General features: G+C 39.1%; 1 long non-coding RNA gene across 1 annotated transcript in view; it reads left to right on the top strand.

Annotated features, from left to right (window-relative positions):
* LOC131343090 (uncharacterized) overlaps window positions 1-14,423 on the top strand; it is a 28,615-nt gene extending 14,192 nt beyond the window's left edge. Inside the window, exons 5-8 of the long non-coding RNA XR_009203103.1 lie at window positions 8,881-8,978; window positions 10,605-10,707; window positions 11,701-11,855; window positions 12,772-14,423. This is a non-coding gene — a long non-coding RNA (uncharacterized LOC131343090). The remainder of the gene's footprint in view (window positions 1-8,880; window positions 8,979-10,604; window positions 10,708-11,700; window positions 11,856-12,771) is intronic.
* The last annotated feature ends 2,229 nt before the right edge of the window (window positions 14,424-16,652 follow it).

The raw sequence follows: 16,652 nt of genomic DNA on the forward strand, positions 1-16,652 counted from the left end.
ACTGTGCGAGAGGGAAGGGGCTGGGCGAATATTATTCCTCTAGGCAACCTAAGACGGAATCTACAGCTTAGAAATCTGGAGAAAACATCTTAATAAGCGCTTTTGGAGTGTTTTTATTTGCATTTAAGCATATTTGAGGTAAAGGGAGTTATAAAACAACACAAATATATGAAAACGACAAACGTCCTGGCTGATAAGTAGACTCATCTAGTAAGGTGATGGAAGAGGGTGGTAGTCTAGGTGTGTCGTCTGCCGGTGTTGTCATTGGCTCGAGTGTTTCTAATAGGCTCCCCAGGCTGTACTTCTCCCAGAGACATAATCAGTCAGCGAGTGCTCCTCTCCCCTCGGCCTAGGCCAGCGCAGCTTCAGGCCAGAGAGAGGCGGCTCTGTCCAGTCAAATGGCCTGCTGGGACGATCCACACCACCCCCGTTTAACAGGCTGCCTACGGCCCTCAATGACTGGCCAAATTCAAGGACACATAGCAATAGACACAGAGCTGCTTGTCTAACTTTAACCAAATCAGGTGCACTGCTCATATTCTTTCTAAGATTTACAGGTGAAAAAAAAACCTTGGCACAGCCACATTCCTTCCAACAGCCAATATATCCAGTGATGAGTTAGATGTCTTTGTAACCTGAGGTAAATCTAGGTTGACCTACCGGAATAATTCTTTCATTTTATACCCTATAATATTCTCGTATAAACTGCAACAATTCTAGTCAATTCCCCTGCCTTGATCCAATGATGACACTCATCATTGAACACCAACGCTCATTGTTCCATGATGATGTACAGCTATTCTTGGACGTAACTACTAATGCTACAAAATAACATGCAATTTGACAGTTCTCAGTGGCCAAGTGGTGTGTTCCTGTCGGATAGATCTCAGTGCCCCAAGGTACCCACATAAGGAAAGGTGGCCAACTGACTGTAGAGCTCGTCCCCGGGTTCAGATAGAGTTCATGAAACTATGATGCTGAGTCTGACCTTCACCCTCAGTCTTACTTTAAATCAAGACCAGTAGATATGCCAACAAAAAGCAAGCAAAAATGATTGATCACAATACCTGTTAGAACACTGTAGGGGCTTCAGTGGTACGATGATGATATTGATGATGTCCCCTTTGTTTGAGGAAAAACCTTATTCAGGATAAGGATTTGGGCTGCATTTTTTCATATCATCTAAATACAGGCTTAGACCCTAATGCAGTTTAGGCATACAATCCAAAACGTGAGGCAAGATCAAAGTCAGGACCAGGCGCAACTCAGGCAATCAGCATACAACAAAATGAAAGCTTGACAACATTGAGATATACAGAAGCAAGGTCAATCTAACATAACAAGGCTTGGTATCGACTGGTGATAAACAACATACTTCGCAAATAGTGAGTGACCTGGATGTGCTTTTATACAGCGAGTGTACTGGGGTGGGATTGAGTCCAGGTGTGTGTGTGATTAGTAATAGTGTGAGTGTCAAGTCTGTAGGCTGTGCTTTGTGTTTGGATGCCGTTTCCGGCAATGTCATAATTTATTTTCATATTAAGACTGAAAACTACATGCATTTAAACATAATTTTTTTTAAATAATTGTCTGGGAATATTTTGATGTATGCCAAGACAAACTAATCTAAAACAGAAACCTTGTTTTCCCATTCTCATTTTGAAATGAAAAACGAATGAGCACAACCTCCACAGACCCAGACAGTGTCCCCAATACATTTAATAGTAGGGCACTCATCTATTTAGTGTGTACTTGCATCTTTTATATCAAGGCTTGTGTAACCAAAATCAAAATGTCAACATGACCTGTTCTTTCTTCAGCATCCGGTGCAGAGGAAAAAGGAGGGTGACACTGCTCCATCCCCAGGCTTAGAAATGACTTACATAGTAATTATATACTTACATCATATTTTTTGTTGATTCGCCAGTGACAGGGGCGCCTGCACAACTGCACCACACAGAAGATCTGTTTCTCCGGGGTTTAGTGATGGTATGAGCGTAAGGAATGGAATTAATTTAGCAAATGCGAAGTAAAAGCCGGCAGGTCTGTTGAAATTTTAGGCTTCCGAGTAAACTTTCATAGACACAGAAGGCAAACGAAACTAGAGTAACATGGATCACTTGTGGTTTCCTCACTACAGGAGGAATCGTTGGTGGATCGACTTAATGCAGTGATTCTTCCCACAAGAACCCTTCATCATCTTGGAAAGGCTCCTGTTCATTCAGGATGTATTGCCTCTCTTCCTTAGCGTTTATGGCTATTACATATACAGTAGGTGTTCTAGTGTTACATGTCTACATATGGGAGCATTGCGCAGCGGTCAAGAACAATAGACCTCTGAGAAATAGGTCTACTTGTACTGTATGTTTGAATTATAATGCCACAAAAGTCCACCCAGACTTTCTTAGTGTCTGTTGGAGTGACTCATGAACTTGGCTCTAGAAAGGACATGGCCATGTACTTCTGTCAGGAAGGTCGCCATGTCTGAAAAGTGGGTCAGCAGTAAATTATTCATGTTGCGGATGGTCCGGGACCAAACCTCTAGACCAGAAGCCTCTGATCCTGGAGCCAGGGGCCCACTCATTAGGCTTGGCGTGTCATATGATCACGTTGTCATGGGATCAGGTGACAACAACTGGATACACATCATATTAGCTTGTTTTTTTTCACATGAAAAAGAGCCACTTGTCTGAACCACAAACTGCCATAAATGATTAGGTCCACTATTTTAAACTTGTGTGTACTATAAAGAAGGTACTTCGATAATGTAGGCAAGGGTATTTTTGAATCCCCAGTAATGAGATGGTTTCCATATTTGGTTAAAAATAAGTTTCATACTCGTGAAGGCCATGGTAAGATTCTGAAATATGCGCCACTTTAAAGTGGAACAGATATTCTATCAACTCACATGCTTAACAAGTTTACGTGTGTTTTCACTACAACAGTCTCAGCATTGAAATTCGATTCACGCATACATTTGTGCTCTTGCCACCTACCTGATAGATTCAAATTTCTGTGCTTATGTATGACATATGAAATACAGCAGCCAGGGGTATGAAAAAAATATGGAGAAATCTTTTAAAGTATAGATTATGTGTCAAAATCAAATAGCTACTTTTAAATGCACTGAAGTATTAAAAAGTAAATGTTTTGAACTGGTGAAATTAAGTAATGTCATGTTTCGATGTTTTTATGTGCAGCTAAAAATATAACTTATTAATCAGAAGTAAAATATCATAAATAATTTACATATAATTCTATATTACATTAACTAGAATTACTACTATGGCAGTTACAGTAGCTACTGAATCTATGCTAGTCTTAGTTGGAATTAGCAAAGAAATTAGTTCTAACTGATTCTGTCAAATATATACAGTTAATGTTAGCAAACTGTGCATAACTAGTGAAACCAGGCTAAAAAGACACCTCATTTTATATTCTTACTCCATTGTATTGAAACATTTTGAGATAGGTCTAGGGGCGCTTTCTCCTCATGGTCCATACTGCAGACCGGGAACTTATCCATCTTCAAATGTACACAGATAAATATAGCATTAACTACATTATATAGTACAGAAGCTACATTACATAATATAGAAGCTACTGTAAAAGTAAATGATGAACTGGAACTTTTCATTATAGTTTTTTTTACAATGATAAACAATAATTGGATGCTTTTAACAGAAATGGATCTAAACTGTGTGTGAGTTCGTTCATTAACTAGATGAGAGACCTGTATCTGTAGCAAGCACTTTGAAGGTCTAAATAAAAAATTGCAGGCATAATGTCAAGTAAAAGTAGAAGTAAAGTAGAAATTTGCCAAAATAATACTCAAATATAGTAACAAAATGTGATTACTTAAGTATTTTCCACCCTGTCTGTAGTTTACTATAGTTTATCATTTTCACAAACTTAAAAAAGAAAAAAGAAAAAAAAGAAAAAAGTGCTACGTTTCAGGTGGAGTAATGCCAGTCTTTCAGAAGCATTTGGAAGTTATGGCAGTAACAGCTTTGTCTTTGCTGGGTCACTAACAAACCTTCAGCTTTTTGCCCCTCACAGAATCACAGTACTGCTGCCTTGCAGGGAGTGCCTGGAGGCAAGTTTGGCTCTGCTGTTGGAGAAAGTTTGCACTAAACCTACTTTTCCAAGCCTATGGAACACCCATCCTCAAACCTGTTTACAGGAAAACGCCACATCACAGAGCCCACTGAGGGGTAATTTTGGAAGCGACCAAAGGCGTGCCATCAGCGTGGCGTTCCCTGCCGTTCTCTGAAACACTCATAATGAGAAGCGAAGAAAACATTTTTTTTCTCCCTGACTCTCCTCCCTACAGTGCCGTGAAAACGCAAAGGACTCCGGCTTTAACGCGGCGCTGCACAAAGCCCGTGTTCTATCTTTCTGCCGTGAGAACACAGAAAGCATAAAACAAACAAATGCACTAAAAATACTAACTTTGCCTATGCAAACATTCCCCCTTAATGAGACACTGCGTTTAGAGAAAGTGGCAATGCTCACTTGGTTGTCGGGAGCCTGTAGTTTCACTATAGTGAGACGACCTAAAGGAGATCAGAAAAGGGGTGGGGGGGGTTGGGTGCAGGGAGGGTGAGGGGGGTTTGGGGGAAGGGGTGCTGTTGTAACGCAGGCAGACAAATGAAAGAATGGAAAGGAGGAAAGGAGCGAGAGGAGGAATCAAACAGCGATAGCAGGAGTGTGTGCGTGTTTCTCATATCTCAGAGGGGAGCTGGAAAATGGGAAAGGGGTTGGGGTTTATAAACTTGGGGTCTTGAGTGCTCTGGTGCATCCTATCCTCTTTTAGTCACACCTAGAGGCCTTGCATTTCCTCTCTACAGGAAAAGCAGCATTGGCAAACCGTGATCGCATGTATTGTTCCAAAGCTGCTGTTCAGGGTGATTTGGCCTCAGGGCTGAGTCTGGAGAAATGTTGGCAAGATTCCTCTCTTTGTGGAGGAAGCTTGTATTGACTGTCTTAGCTTTCTACCTTATTATTATATCTCTTTATAATACCAGTCAGATATGGAATCCCCTGGATGATAAAAGAATATTAATATGATGTATGATGAGTTATAATTATGAGTGAAAATACAGAAAGTTATATATTTTAATTTTTCACTGGTCCTTTTCACTGTTATTGTTTGTTATATATAAATATATATAATATATATAAAAATATATAATAAAAAATCTGTTAGTAATTTGGGTTTAGAAGCTAAGAGTATTTTTTTAATGGAAAAAAATTTATCACAAATGAGGAAAAAATAATGAGATATCGTGTGTCTGTATCTATATCAAGTAAATTTTATTTTAAAATTTTTAATGAAGCCAAACAGAACAGGTACAGAACTCACAGCATGCTGTGACACAACCTCAAGCATACATCCTGTGACAGTTAGTGAAACAGTGAAAACCGAGTATTATGTGTAATTAACAGAGATGTACCTCCTGGTGGAAAAGCTGTAACTGCTAATGTTCCTTATCTGGTTGTAGCTACGGTTTATATTTATAGCCGTAGGCAGTATACGTAAAGTTTGCTCAACTCTGAATCAACATAGTTTTTACTAGTTACCTTTTTACATGCTTACAACTGCTACGATTAATCCCAAAAATGTTCTGTATCTGCCTTGATCATCGTCAGTGTGTATAGAAAGCTAGCTAGCTTTTCTGAATGCTGTAAGGGTTTCGGTGGCGTTCATTAGCTTATGCTAATTCATGCATGTTTCTAGCTACACAGTTATCTATCTAGCAAAGATGCCCCTTACACAGGATCCTGAGTAACACAACAAGCAACTGTTACAAAACAATGTAGAGACATATTAAGTTTTTTCCTACAGTAAAATGTCATAAGATCTGGCTAGCTAGTCTATACGTACTCAGCTACTCAATCTCCATGTATGTTGGTGTGCATCATTTGCAGATAATTATCACGATGTTTCCTTTAAAGCATTACAAATTAAAGATAGTTGATAAAATAGGTCAGGGATGCTCATTCGTCTCTGCTGTCTACACCATGGTGCTGCTGCTGAATAAGTATTTAGCATTGAGTATTAAATGTTACAGAAAGAAGAAGTGCTATGACTTCATTAGAGTCCAAAAAAAGCATTACAGTGAATAATATCGTCATGTACTATAATGAGAGAACACGTACAGTAGCTTGGGCACAGGCCATATTTATCCACTAAACTGAATGCTAACATGTGAATGTAAAACAAAATCATGTGCAGTCTGCTCTACTCGTCTTTCTGAATTCTCTCACGATGTAAATGTGTCATTAGTCAACTCTTAGCTAAGGGCTCTCATGCTCCCAGATTGGTGGCTATCATGTTATAGATGGAAACTGAGCTACTGGCTGAAGGAATTTCAAATGACTAACCTGGGTGCAAATCCAGTGCACAATATTTTCTATTTTTACTCAGATGCAAATAGCATCTGCATTTAATACCTCTCCCTATTTACGTGCATTAGCTCCCTAAGATATTCTGTCTCGAATAAAAATGTTGTTCACATTCTGTGGTTCACAGCATACATAAAAGAAACATTGAGCAAAAGCTGCTCGCTCACAGAGCAGCACATAGACGAGGCAGTATATTACAGCCATATACTCTAACATCTCCTAACTCGCCAGCTATATACCGGCCAGATGTCCTGGCAAAACAGCTGTCCAACATCATCCTGAGAGCACAGAGTCCTCCAGCTCAGTCTGCTGTTAGTGTCCACAAAGATCTCACTCCGCTCCGGCTTCCTGAACCCTTTAATCCTTATTCAACTTCTGCTGTGGGTTTTGACTTCATTACTGCTTGCTAAAAGGCTGAGTGTGCACTTAGGGACCTGCAGCCCAACCCAGGAGTGTTTCAACGTGAAAAACATCTCCACACACAGCTGGTTGAAACAGAACATTTAGTTTACAGCCACGTAAAAGGTGGCTACAGAGGGGAGGTACCTTAATCAAAGCCTTTTTTTCCTTCTTTGGGCGCAGTATATAGAGAGTGTGAAGGTACAGTTTATATCACTGCACAATTTCTCTGTCACAAAAGATAAAAAGCAGCCGGAAATTACAGGAAAAGTAAAGAAAACTTGCTCGAACACAGATTACTCATCCAGCTAGATGCTTCAAAGCAATTGTGAAAATGTAAACAATTAACCATTGGACTGGGAATATGTTCATAAATAATGTATTTCTCTTTTTATTTTTCTCTTAGAAAATAAGTTCCGAAAATGAATAACCTTATATAGATCGAAAAGTTTTCCTGCTGAGAATTGACACACAAGATATTAGCCTTTCCCCTGAAGGCCAACAGAAGAAAAGGAAAAGAAGAATAGCAACGACATCCGTGCCTAACTAAACAGACAGACAATTACTGCAAAAAAAACCAACAAAAAAACAAAAAGCTGTGCACCAAATTTGCAGAAAGGAATAATAAACAAATTATTAGTATTCTTCACATTGAAATGAAACATTAAAAAAGACGTATCAATACAAATCTTAATATTAAAATCATTGTCATTTCTGATAAAAAGACAAATGTATACAATTTTCTTTTCTCAAAAATTCCATATTTTGGAAATATTTTGATTTAGACTGCATTATTTGCTGCGATTGATTTTTCTTTCCTGCATGATGATACTTTTTTTCACGCGTGACTGACGAGCGAAGACGTTACGGCTCCCGTTTCATTGTCGGAGCTTCTGACTTTCCTTCCTCACAGTTAAAGGTTAAGGCGTCTCCTTGTAAGCAGCACGCAGCGTATACAACTTGTTAGCCAGAACACCTGGCACTGATTAGCTCGGCTTTACAAAACCCACTGCACTGTGCACTTTAATCCATCGCCTGCTACTAGACTCCTGTGCTGAAATGTTTAAGTAGACGATCAAAGAAACACTTCAGAACCTCAAATTGATTTGTTTCATACACTATAACAATCCCTAAAAATCATTTTCTATTAATTTACACCATAAACACATACTTTCTACCTTTAGTTCCTGCTCATGTTCATCAATGTGGGTGATTAATAATGCCAAAGCAGATTTTATTTCCGTTGCTGACGACAATCTCTGCTGTTAAAAATGCCCTTTTTTTTGTACTGAAAAATCACACATTCTGAAATAATTTCTTAGATAAGAGTTAAGATTGGGAGTCTTGTGAGGCACCACGTGACACAGCCGATTTAGTCGCATGTCAAACAAAGCCATCTGACGACAAAATTCCGGTAGGTTTGTCATTTTTGTGTGTTCTTAAAACCTCCGCTGCCATGACATTTGTCTAAAAGCCACCAATAGGATGAATAAAGGATTCGGAAAAACTCCTGAAAGAAATATGATCGAGATGATGGTTAAACATAAACAAATATACTAATGCATACAAGAATATCTTTATAGCTCAGGCGGATTGTTTGGTTCACCGAAGCCAGGATCACACTGACAAATAATGTAAGCAGACTGTACAGTGCTCTTTAATCACATGGCAGCATGAAGAAAACAAGTAATAATGGTATAAAAAAACCTGCTGTAATCACACAGCGTAAAAACAGATTTACAGTGATACAGCCGTAATTGCCTTTTTTTTGTCTCGCTAACTAGCAATCATTTCTTTGACTGGTCCTCAGCATGTGTGCACTTGTTGACCTGAAACTTTCTGTCATTAGATATTTGCTGATGAATGTGTATATTAAGCATAACCTCTGTCACCCCATGATGTAATGATAGCTACTGTACGGCATAACAGATACTACTGAGATATCTAAAGCCAATCAGTCAGAGCATCGAGGTCTCCATTTGCTCAACATTGCCTAAGCTGAGGTCTCACTCTTCCCCTCTCTCTCTCTCTCTCTCTCTCTCTCTCTCTCTCTCTCTCTCTCTGATGAGTCAGCCCATTCTCCTGCTCCTTGACCGTCCTGTTTGTTTGGGATTTGTGGGCTCGGCCAAAAAAAGGGAAAAACAGCAGAGCCAGGAGGGAGGAAAAAGAAGGTACGAATGGAGAAAAAAAGAAATGTTGTTCAATATTTGGAAGTCTTCTGCCTGTCTGCTTAAATATTGCCCCGTGGCCGTCGGGATGGAGCCGAGAACAAGGGCTTCAGTAAGGCTGACAGGGAGATCTCTGTGGCGACGTGGCCGAGTGTTTATCTGTCTGTCTGATGGTTTATCGGACTGTCAAATTATCCTTCTCTGCAAACACCATGGCTGCCACGTGAATGTAAATAACATGTGCCACGTTAATCACGTGATTCCGACAAGTGCCAGTGGCTAATGTAAGGCTACTTAATAACACTGAGAGCCTTTTGACTGCGTTTCCTAAATAAGTGCAAAAAAATGTTTTTCAAGTAAGTCCTAAATTACGTACATAAATGCCTCACGTTACATACACTCCATGTTCCTCTATGTTCATCCCCACGCACAGACGTCTCATAAATCAGCACATGCAGAAGGAAGGTGTGAACTTATATACAGTGTGCAATATTGCTAAATGGATATAGGAAGAAATATAAGAAGCGTGAAACGAAGTGACAGAGCGGCATTATTTCTAACAGGCGCATAACAGTCGCGGCTGACGTTCTGAATGGACCTGGAGCCGAAGCGTTTCAAGCAGAGAGAAGCGCTTGCTCAGCCAAGAGCAACATCTTGACGGGCCGCCTGTCAATGTAGCGTCTCTCTCGAAACATTATGAGACTTGTTCGAGTTGCAAGTTGCTTCAGTTAATAAACCAAATTGCACAAAGTGCGCTCCCAGATTGACAGCAACTTTCATTAAAATCAGATCACGCCATATGAAAATATCCTCTGTTGAAAAATTCAGATTCCACATGGGTTACACTGTAAATAACCTGCAAACAAAAATAAATTGTCTAGCAGTGGTATGATTCATAAGCCTGGAAATCATCATCTTGGTTTGTGGACTCAAATGTCGATATGTCTATTATAAATCACTGAGATGCGTGGCACAAAAGGAGGATATCATAAAACTGCTATGAGATATCCAAAGGAATATGAAATACGGCCCATATAAAAAAGGACTTCATGGTGATTAAAAGATTTGGCAACATAACCCAACCAGGATAAATTATTTTTATGCTCGGTGCAATGAAGTCGTGCCCGGCTGTGAGTGTTGGGATCCAGCCAGAGCATGAAATTCACTTCCATTTAGCCTCAGAAATAGTTGCTAAGGAGTCAGTGTATTGACCAAACATCTCACATGCTGCCATTCAGACAACTGTCTTAGATTGTCACAGCCATGTTATTTATTGCGCTTGACACGCCTGGTAAGAATATATAAGCACTGAGTTTGACAAGTGTAAACAGACACGCTACATGCTACCCCAGAAAACCGTTGCAGTCACTTTAAACCTAAAAAGAAAAAAAGAAAGATTTTCCACTGGATTCATTCATCCCTGTTTGGTTTATCGTCGGTGTCAGTCATATAATTTACTTTTGCAGCACTGCATGAATCCGTGTCCATTGCATTCGAATACTTTCATCTCTATACAGAACTTTGATCTCCTAATGCCTGTGGTGTCCTGTAGTACAGATCTGTTTAATATAATCGTTAATTGTTTCATAATCTACACAATTATTTATGTGTTTTTCTTTCTTTTGACAGATGCCGCTCACTTATGCTGCCTTCTGGGTGCCTTATAAAAAGGTCATTATCAAGTTGTAATAATGACAGTTCCCACTTCATGCAAAATGGGAAAATAAATCAGGTACTGTGACAGAACCTACTGCATTCAGTACAGTACTTACTGCTCAGTATATGTGTGTAATATGAACACAATCCAGACATACTACACTCGCCCTGTTGGCATTATCATGTGACCTACATCATCATGATAACCACAAAAACCACAACAATTTTAAATCTTCAACAGGTTTACTCAGGTGTTGTTAAACAAGATGTTAAACATCTGCCTTCTGCCATTTGTGATTCTGACAGCTCTTCTACACCTTGTGGGATAGCATAGTGTCCATTTCTTCTTCATGTTTCAGTATCTCAGAAGCAGTAACTCATCCTGGTATTTCTCACCTACTGTTTTATGAATTCTGACAATTCGGACGTATGACTCCTTTGGCGTACTGCCTTTCAGCTACTGTACAGCAGGGTTGTAGGGATATTCAGACGCAGCTATAGACACCTCCACATCTTTTGTTCACTCTGACAGACGCTACTTTAACTGCACTTTTACAGTTCCAGGTCTGCTGGTGCTGTTCTACTGTAGTGAACTTCAAACATTCACACAACGTTTTAGACTGAAACTACAGCAACATGCTTAGCGCCAAGTAAAAGAGCACTAATAGATTTTAAGTATCTGTGTTAACAGGTCTAACACCACTACTAAGAACTGAATATATATTACAGCACAGTGGAATTCTATTATTTGCATATTGTAGGTGAGGAAGTTGGGGTCAGAGTGCATGGGCAGTTATGATACACTGCCCCTGGAGCAGGGAGGGGTTAAGGGTCTGGCTCAATTGCCAAACAGTGGGGCTTGAACCCTGATCCTTCAATCAACAACAGCCCAGAGCCTTAACCACTTGAGCCACCACTGCCCCATGCTACTGCAAGAAAGTCATTTAAAAGTGGAAGAGGGATTTTACATAGTGTTTGCGGTCATGCTGATTCGATGCCACTCCACAAACAGGGAAGGAACTAGTGGCCCAAAATGTCAAGTCTACAGGGCTTTTTTTTATACCTGTAGGTAAGGAACTTCATCTCAGATGCAGCACTGTTCCTCATGTGGTACCTATTCATCATCATGGTTAAGAGAGAGCCTATCCCACCAAACACTGGATGTGAAGCAGGAACACAGGATGGGATTCTACCTATCGCTGGACACTCATTCACAGCTAGGAAGTAAGTAGTCCATTACTAGTTAGAACGAAAACAGTAACTCAAAAGAAACTCACAAAGACACAGGGATAAACAAAACACAGACTGTATCCAAAGCTCAGATTTGAACCAGAGACTCTGGTGTTTTTGACGCTGTTTAGTAAGCTTTAAAATAAATAACTGATTTTAATAAAAAGAAACCGCTTGCTTAGGTAGTAGATATATTTAGTTAAATTCCTTTAACTAAGTTTAGTATCAGAACGCTTTCTGTAATTCTGTAAATTTCCACGTTGCCCATTTGGATGACACAACACGCTCTTGGCTGGAAATTGTCACACCGCTGCGGTTGTCTGTCTCTTGCCTTTTGGTTCCGACGTCAGCTACAAACACGGCATCCTCGCATAGGAAATTTCCTTCACACTCAAGCATGAAAAGAAGGACAGGGGTACCCCATACCAGCCCAACATCTGACCACATCTTCTGGTCAGACCAGGATGTGTGGATGCCATCGCTATGTGGCAGAAATACACCCAACATCTGATCTGTCCTTTGGTTTCAGACGAGGAGCCAAGTCATTTCTGCAGATCTCGACATGAGACACTGTCTGCGTGTCCTTTAATAACATGTACTGTACGGTTGTGTTATTCTGGGATTATCGCTGCTGTATTTGTGTCCATGGAGATGAAAGTTGTGAAATACCTCAAAGAGTTTGAATCTGGAGCAGATATTACTGCATTACACATCTCACTTTAGATGTTAGTAAGCCAAACTTTCATTTTGGTGTTCCAATAACCCACACGATGGCCTGATGCTTAAAAGGGCATTTCTGTGTCCAGTGTGAGTGTGTGTGTGTGTATATATGTGTGTTGCTGGTGTGGTGACTGAGATGAAATAAGAGGAGCTAAGTTTATGTGTGTGGGTCTGTCTTTTGAATTTGTAGGTGGAAGTAATGTGTGTGCATGTGGAAAAGCTGCGCATCCTGCCTGGAGCTCCAGCACCCGCTGGCCCTGCCAAAGAAAACTGTGGTCGGAAGAGAGCGCTAATAGAGCATGATGCACGTCACCTGAAACTAGAATCATCGGCAACTGAGAAACCACAGCGAGCAGCCATCCTCCTGCTAACGTTGGCCAGGAGCTCCTGTTCCAGTTCCAGCCCCCTGATCTCCCTACACCATTAGCTCAGCTCAGCTTCCAATCGCGTGCCTGCTTCCCCCCTGCTAGGAGCTGGCCAACAACACTGGTGACGTCCGGCCTATTAACACTTCCTCTGACTTCACCCCTTTTGAATCTCCCAGAGCTCCAGATCTCGAGCTTTAGTGAGGAGCTGCTGCTGTGCCAAAGCCATCTGCAGCAAACCTTCATTGTGCTGTGCACTCAGTAGCGTTGGTGCGTATCTCCTTGGACCTCTTCATGGTCTAAAGATAATTTAGACTGGAGCTGGTTAATGTGAGCCAGCTATCTTTTGTGCCAAAAACACTGAGTTGTGGCTTTTATGGAACGCGCACAGGCCATTCAAACCGCTTCATGAGTTCCCCTACTGTCTGGACCTTCTGGGTCCTGTCAAAGTCACGGTCATTGCTCTAGTAATGAGCCCAGAATGGGGAGAGTCAAAGCATTGGCAGACATTTCTCTCTGGAGGAGAGGTAATGTGCACACAAAGAGTTCAGAAGCACAAAAATTTGGCTTTCTTTTTCTTTTTCAAGGATTGCTGAACACAATAGTCACTCTGGGCATCACAGTATATCTGTTAAAAGGGCGCTGGTCACTGTTTACAAGTAATGTGAAAGTATCTGAGGAACATGAAAATAATTGCTGAAACTATTGACTCAAGAAAGGAAAAAATATCAATTTCTATGAAGGCCACATGTACATAATGACCCATCAATACATTCACAGTATAATATAATGCTTTAACGAAGCATTGAACACATTACTCTATGAGATGGCATTAAAATTCATACAGAAATGGCACAGGTCAGATCAGTGTTGAGCTTAACATTGAAGCTAAAAAAATAAAATAAAATAAAATAAAATAAAATAAAATAAAATAAAATAAAATAAAATAAAATAAAATAAAATAAAATAAAATAAAATAAAATAAAATAAAATAAAATAAAATAAATAAAACAGCATTATAACAAATAATCAAACAAAACCTGAAAGAAAATTTCAAAAATATATTAAAAATATACAATGTCAAATAAGTCTCAGTGTCTGTATTGGAAAAGAAAAAGTGGCATCATCTCTTTGTAACATTTATAAAATGAATTATAATGCATTAGAAGTACAGACTTATCACTACATCCAATGAAATTCAGTCCCAGTTTCATTTGAAGACCCACAGTAACATATTCACATATTTTTTATTAAAATTATTTCAATATTTTTTTTAAAACATGCAACTAAATGTATATCATTTTTATTTCTGAAGGGAAATTATTGGGTTTGTCATGAATATGTGATGAATTGTCAAAATTTAATTTGAGCTCAGAATAAAGTGAGGGATATTTGAAATAGAATTTTGTAGTAAATAAAAAGCAGTTTTTTCTTCATATTTTCTCCATTTAAAAGTACACTAAAGATCTGTAAAAAAAAAAAAAATGAATAAATAAAAATTCTGCATTAAAATTAAAAGCAACAACAAGAACAAAAGTTTCTTCAGAAGTTTTGTAATATGATTTTTGGGATCATTTTTCGGGTATAATTCATTAAATTAAAACATTCATTAAATTAAAACAATAAAAAAGGTCTCAAAATGCACTATACATATAACAATATCTTTAATATTAGTGATATAATGTGTTATTATTTATGTTGTGCATTATGTTAAAAATATATAATAAAGATACTATATATCAGCCATATAACTTATGTAAGTTATATAAACTGTGTAAAAACTGCAGTGCATTTTCAGAAATAATTAAATTAAAGTGTATATCTCCTCAGGATATAATGTTATGTAAATGTGTTCAGAGTTCATCATCATATAAAGTTACAGAAATAAATAAAAAAACAAAAAAAAACTTGGTTTCACTGAATGTGTTTCTATGTCTCCTGTCAATCATATTATAGCCACGCCCCCATCTTTGTAGCTCAGAAATGCAAATATGATGAAATCATATTTGAGGGAAAGAGAATACGGAACTAAAACTAAAACTAGGAGCTGTTTAATTTGACATAATTTTGAAACCTGTTGCACATAAAGTGGATAAATTTGGACTCTAAATTTGCTACAGATCTCATCAATTATTAATATAATGATGTTAAAAACTTGTTTGCATTAGTGAATGTGTTAGTGTGTTAGTTATTTCTTAATTACTATCAGTAATATAATTTTCTCAGAGTACAATGAAACAAATAGTGCTTATAAACTAGTTAACCAGATTAGTTAATGCTGGATGATCCAGGTTATTAAAATAAAAATAAATAAATAAATAAATAAACAAACAAACTTTCAAATCTGCTTAACCACTCAGAATGGTTCTTGCATCCACAGATTTGTGTTAGTCATGTGTTTTTACTAAAACTGTAAAGTAGAATTAAATAAAAGTAAGTAATCCAGATAGATAAGCAGTGGTAAAGTAAACAGGGTTTTATTACTTATATTGTGTGGATGCTGGTTCTTTTTTGGCTGCTGCGAGTGTAGCAAGAAGTCTTCTGCAATGCGAGACTGAAAGCTGCAGCACAATGTCATCATTCAAAACGAGTTTCGGGGGAAAGCCATGGGACAAACACACGAGGCATCATGACACGCAGAGCCCTCCTACATCATATATCGAATATCTGTCTGCAAACGTGGGCGTAAAAGATGTTCTACATATCTTCTACATTTTGAGAAACTTTTTAAAATTCCACATGGAATCATGACCTTTCTTGAAAGTACGGCAAACTGAAATTACATTCCAGAAATAGCTTCATGAGCTTGTTGGCATTGCACCACCCCCAGCATCTTTATACTGGTATGACTGTGCAGGCTAGACGTTCCAGTTTCTCTGTGTCCCTGCTCCACACACACACACACACACACAAAACACACTTCAGTTCTCCTGATGACAGCCCGTGGGTGGTGGAAGAGACGAATCGTGTCAATAGTGTCCATTAAAAAAGGAGGCTAGTCTCTGGTCACTGGCTCCCTTAATGATGGATGATTATCTCAAAGTGTGACAGGTGTGGGAATTGTACAGGAGCACGCCTTCTCTTTCTGTCCTGTGTGTGTGTGTGTGTGTGTCTTGTGTCTTTGCCAGGCTTTCTTGCGTTTCTGTGTTTATCTGTCACCCCCCCTCTGGCCCACGAGCCTCTCTCCATCTGCATTCTCTCTCTCTCTCTCTCTCTCTCTCTCTTTCTCTCTCTCTCTCTGAAAACTTCTCTTTAGATTGCTCACTGGTGTGTTTGTAATCCACTCGAATGGATGTGAATAATAATATTACCCAAGTAAAGAAGACTAGACACAAGTTCAGGTGTAATCTTAACCATCCTTCATGGCTCTATGGAAAACTTCCAGTCTTTCAATCAGGAACATTATCATCTTATTTCTCTCCTCTTCCTTCTCTTTCTCCTCCTCCTCCTCCTCTCTCTGTGTAGTGACACTAGGCAGATAACTCCATGGCTAATGAGGCTGACTGTGTGTCCTGCCGCCTGCACTCTGTCTCCTCGCCGTCCAATCTCGCTGTCACACTCAGGAAAGTGGCCTATCTGAGCCATTACAAGTCTGCTATACGGCAAATCTGCTCAATACACATTCTCGCACACTCACACACAGACACATAGTCTATATTATTACCTTTATGGGACATTTCCATAGGCTTATACATTTCTTCAAGCA

This window comes from Hemibagrus wyckioides, linkage group LG22 (assembly GCF_019097595.1).
Source record: "Hemibagrus wyckioides isolate EC202008001 linkage group LG22, SWU_Hwy_1.0, whole genome shotgun sequence".
In the NCBI taxonomy this organism is placed as follows: Eukaryota; Metazoa; Chordata; class Actinopteri; order Siluriformes; family Bagridae; genus Hemibagrus; species Hemibagrus wyckioides.